We start from the raw sequence: 9131 nt of genomic DNA on the forward strand, positions 1-9131 counted from the left end.
AATTTAACCCTTTTAGAAGGGAAGATATGGTCATTCGTTCTGGGAATGTCATTTTCGAGCCTGAAACCTGAAAAACAGGCTTGGGGCTTAAGAGGTTTAAGATATTCATTGCTATCGGGATGTTCAGAGCATTCCATGGAATATTACAAAAAGTGTATCTCGAGCCAGTTTCTCAAACTTACCTACCCCACCTTTAAAAAGCAAATACAACATCGTGATTACACACTATTGTTTATCTAATAATTTACCATTTTGTTAACAGTTTTATTGAGATGGTGGCACAATAAATAGAGTGCACAGTGTTATGTGTGGATTGGTCCACTGATCAAAATGATGTGGACACAGTTGTTTTATTATTTATTCTATATAATGAATTAGTAACTGTTTACATAGTTCTAGTTAAAATCCTTCTTGAGGAGCAACATATTTAATAGGAATATGGGATGACTTCAAAGTTAAAATGTTCTGGCTGCTGCATAACCCCCACAGGCCATGTCTTGGCTCTTGTCTCCATCTTTCTTTGGCCCATTTTGACATACTGTATCAGTAGAAGAAAGGCAGAAGTACTCCTTACGACCATTGTCATGTTGAGATGTTTGTGTTTTAAAACAAACAAATTAGGCTTCTAAAAGTGAGCTTAAAAGATTCTAGTAGGAGGATTTTGTCAAATTTAGACAGGAGACAGGCTGGCTGATTCTCCTTGTATCTAGTCTTTATGTTAAGATGATCAGCTGCTGTCTTTTGCATTATATTTAACAGAGATATGAGAGTTGTGTCAATCGTCTCACTTAACTTTCGGCAAGAAAGCACATTTAACTATAATCCTTAACTGTTCAACAATCAAGTTTATGAATTAGTCACCACCTAGTCTTCCTTAATGGGGTCTGCACAGCTGTCATGGCAGTATCATGATGACCGACGTATAGCCCCATGGTCAGGTAATAAGAGGTGGTCCTGTGTGAGACTATCCCTTGATGACAATATAATTAATTCAATAATGACTGAGAAGGTTGAGATGTGATAATAATAATAATAATAATAATAATAATAATAATAATAATAATAATAATAATAATAATAATAATAATAATAATAATAATAATAATAATAATGGTAATAGAGCTGGAAAGAAAGCTACAGCATTGACATACTATCACATGAGAAAGGTAATATGGCTAATTATGCCTATTTACACATTTGAAACACACAGAGCAACATAACATAATTGTCAGTGTCTAATAGTGACTCTTCTTTTAGCTTTGGCTCATAAAATATTAGGACCTTTAGCTGCTAAATGTTGCACTTTGTCTGTTGGCGGTGCTATCTTTGACAATCATATTTTGTGGGGCAATAAGTAAAATAACTTTCATATTTTCGTAAACAGTAAACTTGTTTGCATGTGTATGTAAAAGCCGATGATACCGATGTCCACCATCAACATTTAAACAGACACGACCAAAAAACAGGCACAAAGTGCTTGAATATTCTGTCTCATTCTTTTTTATCAAGATTATCTTTTTGGCCTTTATTAGACGGATGACAGCAAAGAGTCAAACTGGAAATAGGGAAGCGAGTGAGGGGTACATGCAACAAAGGTTAACCATACGACTACAGAGGCTCACTGTAGTCCAATGCCTGTAAATTCCTCTTGCCATGTTTCAGTGGTTGAAGAAATATGATAGCAATGAATCCACCACCATGCGAGAGGACCACCTCTGCAAACCATTGCACATAAATATTTTGTGGACCCTGTGTTCAACAGTCTGTTATGGACAAAGATGCATTCATTTCCTTTTAGTGTGCAGTCATGTCTGAGGTCATGGCCATTTTATCCATATCCCATTTCTTGGTGTATCTTTAGCAAGCGGACCAATCCATGTGCGGTAGCTCAGACTGAAGTATTTCTCTGTTGTTGCTATATGTGGGTCAAAGAGGACTCTTTTGAAAATAGGAAGATAGGAATACTGCCCAGGACTAAATGAAAGGGGTTTACAAAGCTAGAACTATTCTTTTAAATGTCTGACCAGAGCAAACTGATATTTGGTGGAGATACACTAAGTGCAAATATTGCTACACCTGCTCCATCACTTTTGTACCTTTATACACACAGAAGCATCTGGACAGCAATACTGGAATGGGATTCAATTAACTTGTGTTATAATAAGGGCCAAAGACTGGCAGTTAACAGCACACAACTGTGGTCCAGAGGTATGATTGACGTTAGCCTCCATTCAACCTCAGCCTGAAAGGAAGCGCTAAGTAAACAAATAGCATGCTCCTGAAAACATTCTCTGTGTATTAAATCGTCCAAAATCCCTCCTTTTTTCAATTTCTGGTAACATGTAATGGAGTTTGAACACGGTTATAAGGCACCATGGCTTTCTAGCGAATGAGAGTTGGAATGTGTATGCATTGTGGCTTGTTGATAAATTGAATAAGTCTCTGAGCTGTGCTGTAAATCTCTGAGTTGAAGGACGAGCTGTATCTTATGCTGGCCGCTATCTGAGGGGAGAGAAAGCCTCTGGGCAATGATAGAGATGTAGCGGGGGGTGGGGGGGACAGTTTGTAATCTTATTTTCCAAACATTTATTTACAAGAATAATGATATAGTCTTTGTTATCTTTGCCTTTTTGTTATATTTTATATTATAAAATACTGAATGGCTGTGTTGGCCTTGGGTGTCATTGCACTGTACTTGTGTTTGTGTAGCTCTGCAGATAATAACATAAGTTCCAGAGATACATGGGGTTTTATTTGTGCTGAATGAATGACAGTGTCAGATCCAGTCTTGAACCATTTATGTTATGCTTCACTGCACATTTCACAGTTGTTCTCTTTCCTTGCAACACCCGCGGAATATATTAGTCCTGTTGCTGTGATGCTTGGTCGTGCTTCGGAGACTGAACTTAACGCACACACCTAATTAAAGAGGCAAACACTGTTAAGAGGCATGCCATGCAACATTTTCAAAGACATTATTGCAAACTTTTCAGCGCATCACTTATTTGATTAAAATGTAAAATCATACTGATATAACAGTATTGCTTCTACCATAGGATCTTACCAATCATTTACTGTATGTACACTATAATTATTTTTTTTTAGCTTAAGACCACTCAGTCTGTGTGGTTACTGGAGAAAGATAAGTTTAAGGATGTACCATGCATGTGGTTGTGTTTTGGAGATACTGCATACATATAAGCAGGACTAAGGTGTTTGTAGAAAAATGATCAAGGCTTATGAGCCAGAAATATGCCCTTAACAGAACACATTTTCTCACACACAACCTCGGACATCAGCAGACAATCAGGAAACTGTCTTGTTTTTGCAACACTACAGGAAAGATGTTGTTCGGTGGAGATGCGATTTTTCTCATACATAAACATTTTTAGGTTATGTTTAATCAAAGTGGGATGATAACCACAGTGTAGGAGGGGACACATCTGTGTTCAGCCCATGAGGGGCACTATAGCTGAAAATGAGCTCTCTTTAGCCTCAAAGAAACACTGATGGAGCATCCTCACACCTCCATCTGAGGTTTGCTATATGATCTGACTAGACCTGCAAAAAGTACCATCCAGTCTATGGAATGGGATCATTTGAGCCAAAAGCCAGCATCCACAAACAAGGGGACTCTTCAGTGAAGTGTTAAATCTGATCCAGCTGTGTTTGTGTTGTCCTGTTTCTAACGCATCCTCAGAGAGATCTAACTCAGGACTCAGCCTGAACACTTGGCTCCTAAACACTCTCCCTCAGAGGAGATTAACTAATCAGGCAATGCTGCATGTCCACATTGACGTCATTATGTATGATATGATACTATAATAAAGTTCAGGCTATAATTAGGGAGTTTGTTAGCACCACTCCTGGGTGTGAATAACTCTCTGCCGCATCCAGAAGCTTCCATGTACAGTAATCCTCTCAGAAAGATGCTTGAGATCCTGAAATCCTGTTCTTATTAACCAGGTACAATCCACTCTGAATAACATACAACATTTGTATTGATTGCTGTATAAGATAATCCACATCAGTCATGATGACCACCATTACTATCTTCAATAAAATAAATGCAAATATCTGCCAACTACAAGCAAAAAATGACAGCTAAGCAAATAGCCAATCAAATAACAGCGATACTTGAGGGAATCAGCCCCACTTTGCATTAAAGTTGAGCTCTCCATTTTCACCGTCGAAGGCTCCGGGCATGTGCATTATTCTTGTATCACACTCGACATTGCAGCATGGGGCTATTTAGCGACCTCTCCAGCCAAGCCCATTTAAAACAACATTTAAAACAATTATATCTAGCTGACGACGCTGACTTGTAGAATAATGATAAATAACTGCAGCGACCAAGGATTTTTAATGAAATGTATGAATCCAGAATTGTATGGATTTCTCAGTTATTCAATGCCACCAAAATTATACTTTTGTTCTGCTGCCAGCAGGCCCATCACAGTGGCCTATGTGTGTGATGTACAGTTTGAGCGTGCTTATTTCAATTTGGTTTGTGGTAAAACTTGCAGGACAGTATCCATCCAACCAACATTGATCAGCATTAGATGGCTGATTAGTCAGCAAAATCTTAGCTCTGCAGAGTGAAGACACACTCCTGTGGACTACAACAGACAGCAGCTCTTCTTTTTTGAAGTTTTGAAATGATCGTCCCTCACATATTCACTGCTTTTTCTTTTTCTATTGTGCTGTCATTATTCTTTTTTAAATATTTGAATTGTATTTTGCTCTATAGATGCATATCAAAGAGGATATTTATATTTGTAATATATAACTCTATTTGCATGTGACATACAGGACATTGAGGTTTTGTTTGAAAATCACAAAATATTTAAACCTTTACATCAAGTTTTAATATTAAGTGATTGTTTTAAATTAAAACAGTGAACATATTTTGACTCACTGTTACTCATTAAAAGCTTAACTTAATATGTTTCTTTATTTCCTGTCGGTTTTAATCCATGGTGTTGTACAACTGGCAGATTCCCACCACTTTATAATATAATTATAATGGATCTTCTTTTAACCTTTTGTTAATGTTATTAATTTGTAATATGTGGGATCCATACAGCTGTTGTTTACTGTCAAAACACACTGCAATTGCAACCTCTTTATCACCATAAGGAGCATTAAACCAATACAAAACACTGTTGATAAATACTGGATGCCTCTGCCAGCTGTCTGTTCCACAACGGCACATTCTTAAAAAGGAGTACATCTGTAGTATGAAATGCTGCAGGCAGATAGTATGAGGAATTATCAACTCATTGCATTGTGTGTTTGGATACTTTCTGCCCTCTTGTGGTGGTACTTTAATGAGGCACATTTCGCATCAACTCATCAGTATGAAAATCCAAAAGACCAGATATTGAATTATCTGCAATAACCATAAATACAAATATAAAGTGAAATAGCAAATGTATTTATGTATTATATTTATTTAAAACATATAATATGATGTCGATAATACAAAGGAAACAAATATTTGTATATAATGTTTCTCCATTACATACTATGCAGGCATATATATTAGTGTGCACCTTATTGATAAGTGTACAGTAATTAAATGTTTATGTTCTGTTTTTGTTAAATGTGTAGTATGCCACCTCAATTTGTAAAATAATATAAAATATGTTTAATAGAGACATCAAAGTGAACGCACAAGCAGAATAGATTAACATAATTTAGAATTGACTGTATGGTAAATTAACACAGATCCTCCCTGACTCTGAGCCAGATTACACTCTGAATCTGTTCACAAATGCCCAGCAAAAGGTCAGCATGGTATTGAATTTTTTCAAATATTTTTCAAAATACCTCCTGGCATTGCAAATATTTTTGACCAGTGCGTAATACTTTGGGGAAGGATGAATTCCCTCTCTCTTACACACATGCACGCAGATAGCACTGCACTATGCCTGCCAATCTGCACTGAGAAACATCGCTCTGGGTTATTCATCGATTGACCATTCAAATCCCAACATATGCTGCTCTGCTTCTATTCCACTGTGTTCTCAGAAATGGACTATTTCCTAATTCTTCCACAAGGCTTCCTACCCTGTTCAGGAGTCACTCGCACACCATGTAAATGAGAGGAAAAAAGTAGGCAGGAATGTAAATTGATCCAATGTGTGTGTAAATGTGCATGTGCACATGCACTTGTGTATTTGTGTGTGCCCCTGTAAACACTTTTGAACTATTTTTCAGAAAAATGCAAGGACAATATATCATCCAAGTTTTGCTCTTCAACCCTGAAATGAATTACCTATGATATCTATCACATCATGCTGTTTGGTTGATTCTCTCAAATACATCTTATGTCGTGAATGATAGCGATCACAGGAAAGTGAATTTGAGAGTTTGTGTCCACTTTTACAATAACATTCACCCCAAGTGCTGCACTGTCAAACATCTCAGCTTCACTTTACTTTTCATGTCTTTCTTGCTTTAGATTCCAAAATGTTTTCCTCTCAGAGACCCCCTCCAGGTGTTACCCCTGTCGTTTCCCTTTTCTTATCCGTCCTTTTGATCACCTAAAACATCAGTCCATCACCACCAGACACTGTGGTTTATGTCTCCCTGCTGTCCACAGCTCACTGTCTGCCTTCAAGTGAGAGCTCCTCCCTGCTGAGCCGCTGCCCATTTGCCAAACTCAAGTGTTTGTGGGAGAAGTGAGCAGGTTTTACATGGAGGACTGCCTTAATGTTGTTCAGTTGGTGGGCAGCCACACAGGGTGCTGCACTTCAGATTCACTGTTTGTTCATCTGTGCAGGGCCATTCCCCTCTCTCTCTCTCTCTCTCTCTCTCTCTCTCTCTCTCTCTCTCTCTCTCTCGCTCTCTCTCTCTCACACAAACACACACACACACACACACACACACACACACACACACACACACACACACACACACACACACACACACACACACACACACACACACAAACAAAACATTTCTGGATAAGAGAACCTAAGATAATTAAATGTTAAATGCCTAATATATTGTCCTTCATTGTGTGCACCATAAGAGGAGTATTTAGTGTAAACACTTGGCTCACTACGATGTTACTATTTTGTCTGGGCAGTAGAGGTATGCCTTTCAACTGGGGATTAGGAGGGGACGTGGCCCCTATAGGGCTCCCTCAGAGCAAAGCCAGTCCTCCCATGTTAATTTCTCAAGGTCAAGAAGAACCTCTGCAATGTTTCAGCTTTGAAGGTGGACTCGAAAATACAATAACAGGAACCCTGCTGTATAGAAAGGGAGAAAAGAGAGGACACTGATTCAATACCACTACATTTATCTGTTTGCTAAGATCAAAGAGGCCAGTTACAGAGATGTTTCAAGCCCAACTACAACAAATAGAAATGTCTGCTTTAAGTGAGTTCATAAAGGACTTTGTGAATAAATGAAACTTTTGCCTTCTATATAATGAAAGCAGTAACTCATTTTAAAGAAAAAACAAGCTGATCTGCAATTTTACGGAAACCTTGTTCCACTCATGTCCTTGTTGGCTCAATCCCTGCAGGAATAAGCATTAATATGATCATTCATCATTCACTGTCTTTAACATTTATTTTACAAGCGGCGCTGTCTGGTTTCTAACTGAGCTACTTTACATTGTAACAAGGCAACAAAATGCACCGGATTAAAGCAGACCCTGTTCCCTTATGTATTTAAAAATAGGGCTTTAAAGAAAGCTGCATTGCGTGCGTCCCGCCTTTTGAGATTTAATGATTATCCTGTGACTCCACAGAGAATTACTGCCAGTAATTGATTATTAAAACTTGAAATTGCAAACCACATCCATTATTTGACGAGTGCATGTGTTATCCTTGTAATTAACAAAGCTTGGCAGTTACCGTTTGCCAGTTCCGAGACCCCCAGAAAAATGTATCAGAGGTTAGAAAGGCGATTTATAGAGCAAGCACTGTCTGGGCAATTATCTGAGCCGTAATACATTACTAAAGATGCTCAATACACCAAGAAAATCCCCCTTCACCACAGCACAGCCCCGGTATCGAAATTATCACCTTTTGTGAAAAGATATAAAAGGCATACATTTTATGTCACCTTTGTATTTGGTTTACATCAAAAGTTTCTCTTTTTATTAAAAACCCATCATCTACATCAAATTGACACCTAGGTATAGAGCTTATTTTTTAACCTTTTTCCATTTGTCAATTCATCATTTTGAGCATCACATACAGAAACGTCTGTATGGCATTGAAAAATATCTGTATATATGAAATAACTAGACACATTGACTAACTTGCAACCAATTCACATAATGCATCCATGGTACAAACAGAAAAGAAGACATATAGAAACATAGCATTCTTTGGGCCAAGAGGTAAAAACATGGTGTGCTTCTGAAAAATGTATTGCTGTTCCTGTGTTTTCTTACCAATAATTAGTTTTTTCATACAGATACACATCGACATAAACACTTGCCTTAATCTTTACTCTAAAGGTACATCATGAACAGTTAATGGATTATTCCTGCCGAAAGCTTTTGATTTGTTTTGCTCTTAGATTAATCAGTGTCTAAAACGATTTTTTTATTTTATTTGTATGACCTAACATAGATATACTATTAAGTAACTATGTTTCGGAACTATGTGTAAAATAATTAAAACAGATACGAATAATTTACATATTTAAAAATGTTTTTCTTCTCCACCTTATCTTTGTTTCAGTCCAAATGTGAAGCTACAAAAGAGAGCACTGTTGGATTTGCTTTTGGCTTTAGATACCCCTGATGGGAGAGCCCTTTGCAAAAGAACAGTTTAAGCCTCTAACCTTCACTATAGCGCATCCCCTAAACAAAACTGGCCTCATACACTGCCTTGACTCGTACCCAGATAATACCCTTTCTTGTGGATCAAGAGCAGAGCAAACAGCAAGGTCTTAAGTACATTGGAGATAATCAGTAATTGGCTGAAGACAGTGCTGCCAGATAATTGAATACAGACTAGGGGAATAAAACAAGAGGGGCATTTAAGAGCAAAGTGAAGTTGACAACTCTGAAGTGTGAAACCTGAAGTCATAAGAGTGAGAGTGCAGGCAGGAGTAAATCCAGGGTAGCTCTGAGAAGTGTTAGGAACAGTGGTGGTTGTCCG

This window comes from Notothenia coriiceps, unplaced genomic scaffold (assembly GCF_000735185.1).
Source record: "Notothenia coriiceps isolate Sejong01 unplaced genomic scaffold, NC01 NC01_scaffold00007715, whole genome shotgun sequence".
In the NCBI taxonomy this organism is placed as follows: Eukaryota; Metazoa; Chordata; class Actinopteri; order Perciformes; family Nototheniidae; genus Notothenia; species Notothenia coriiceps.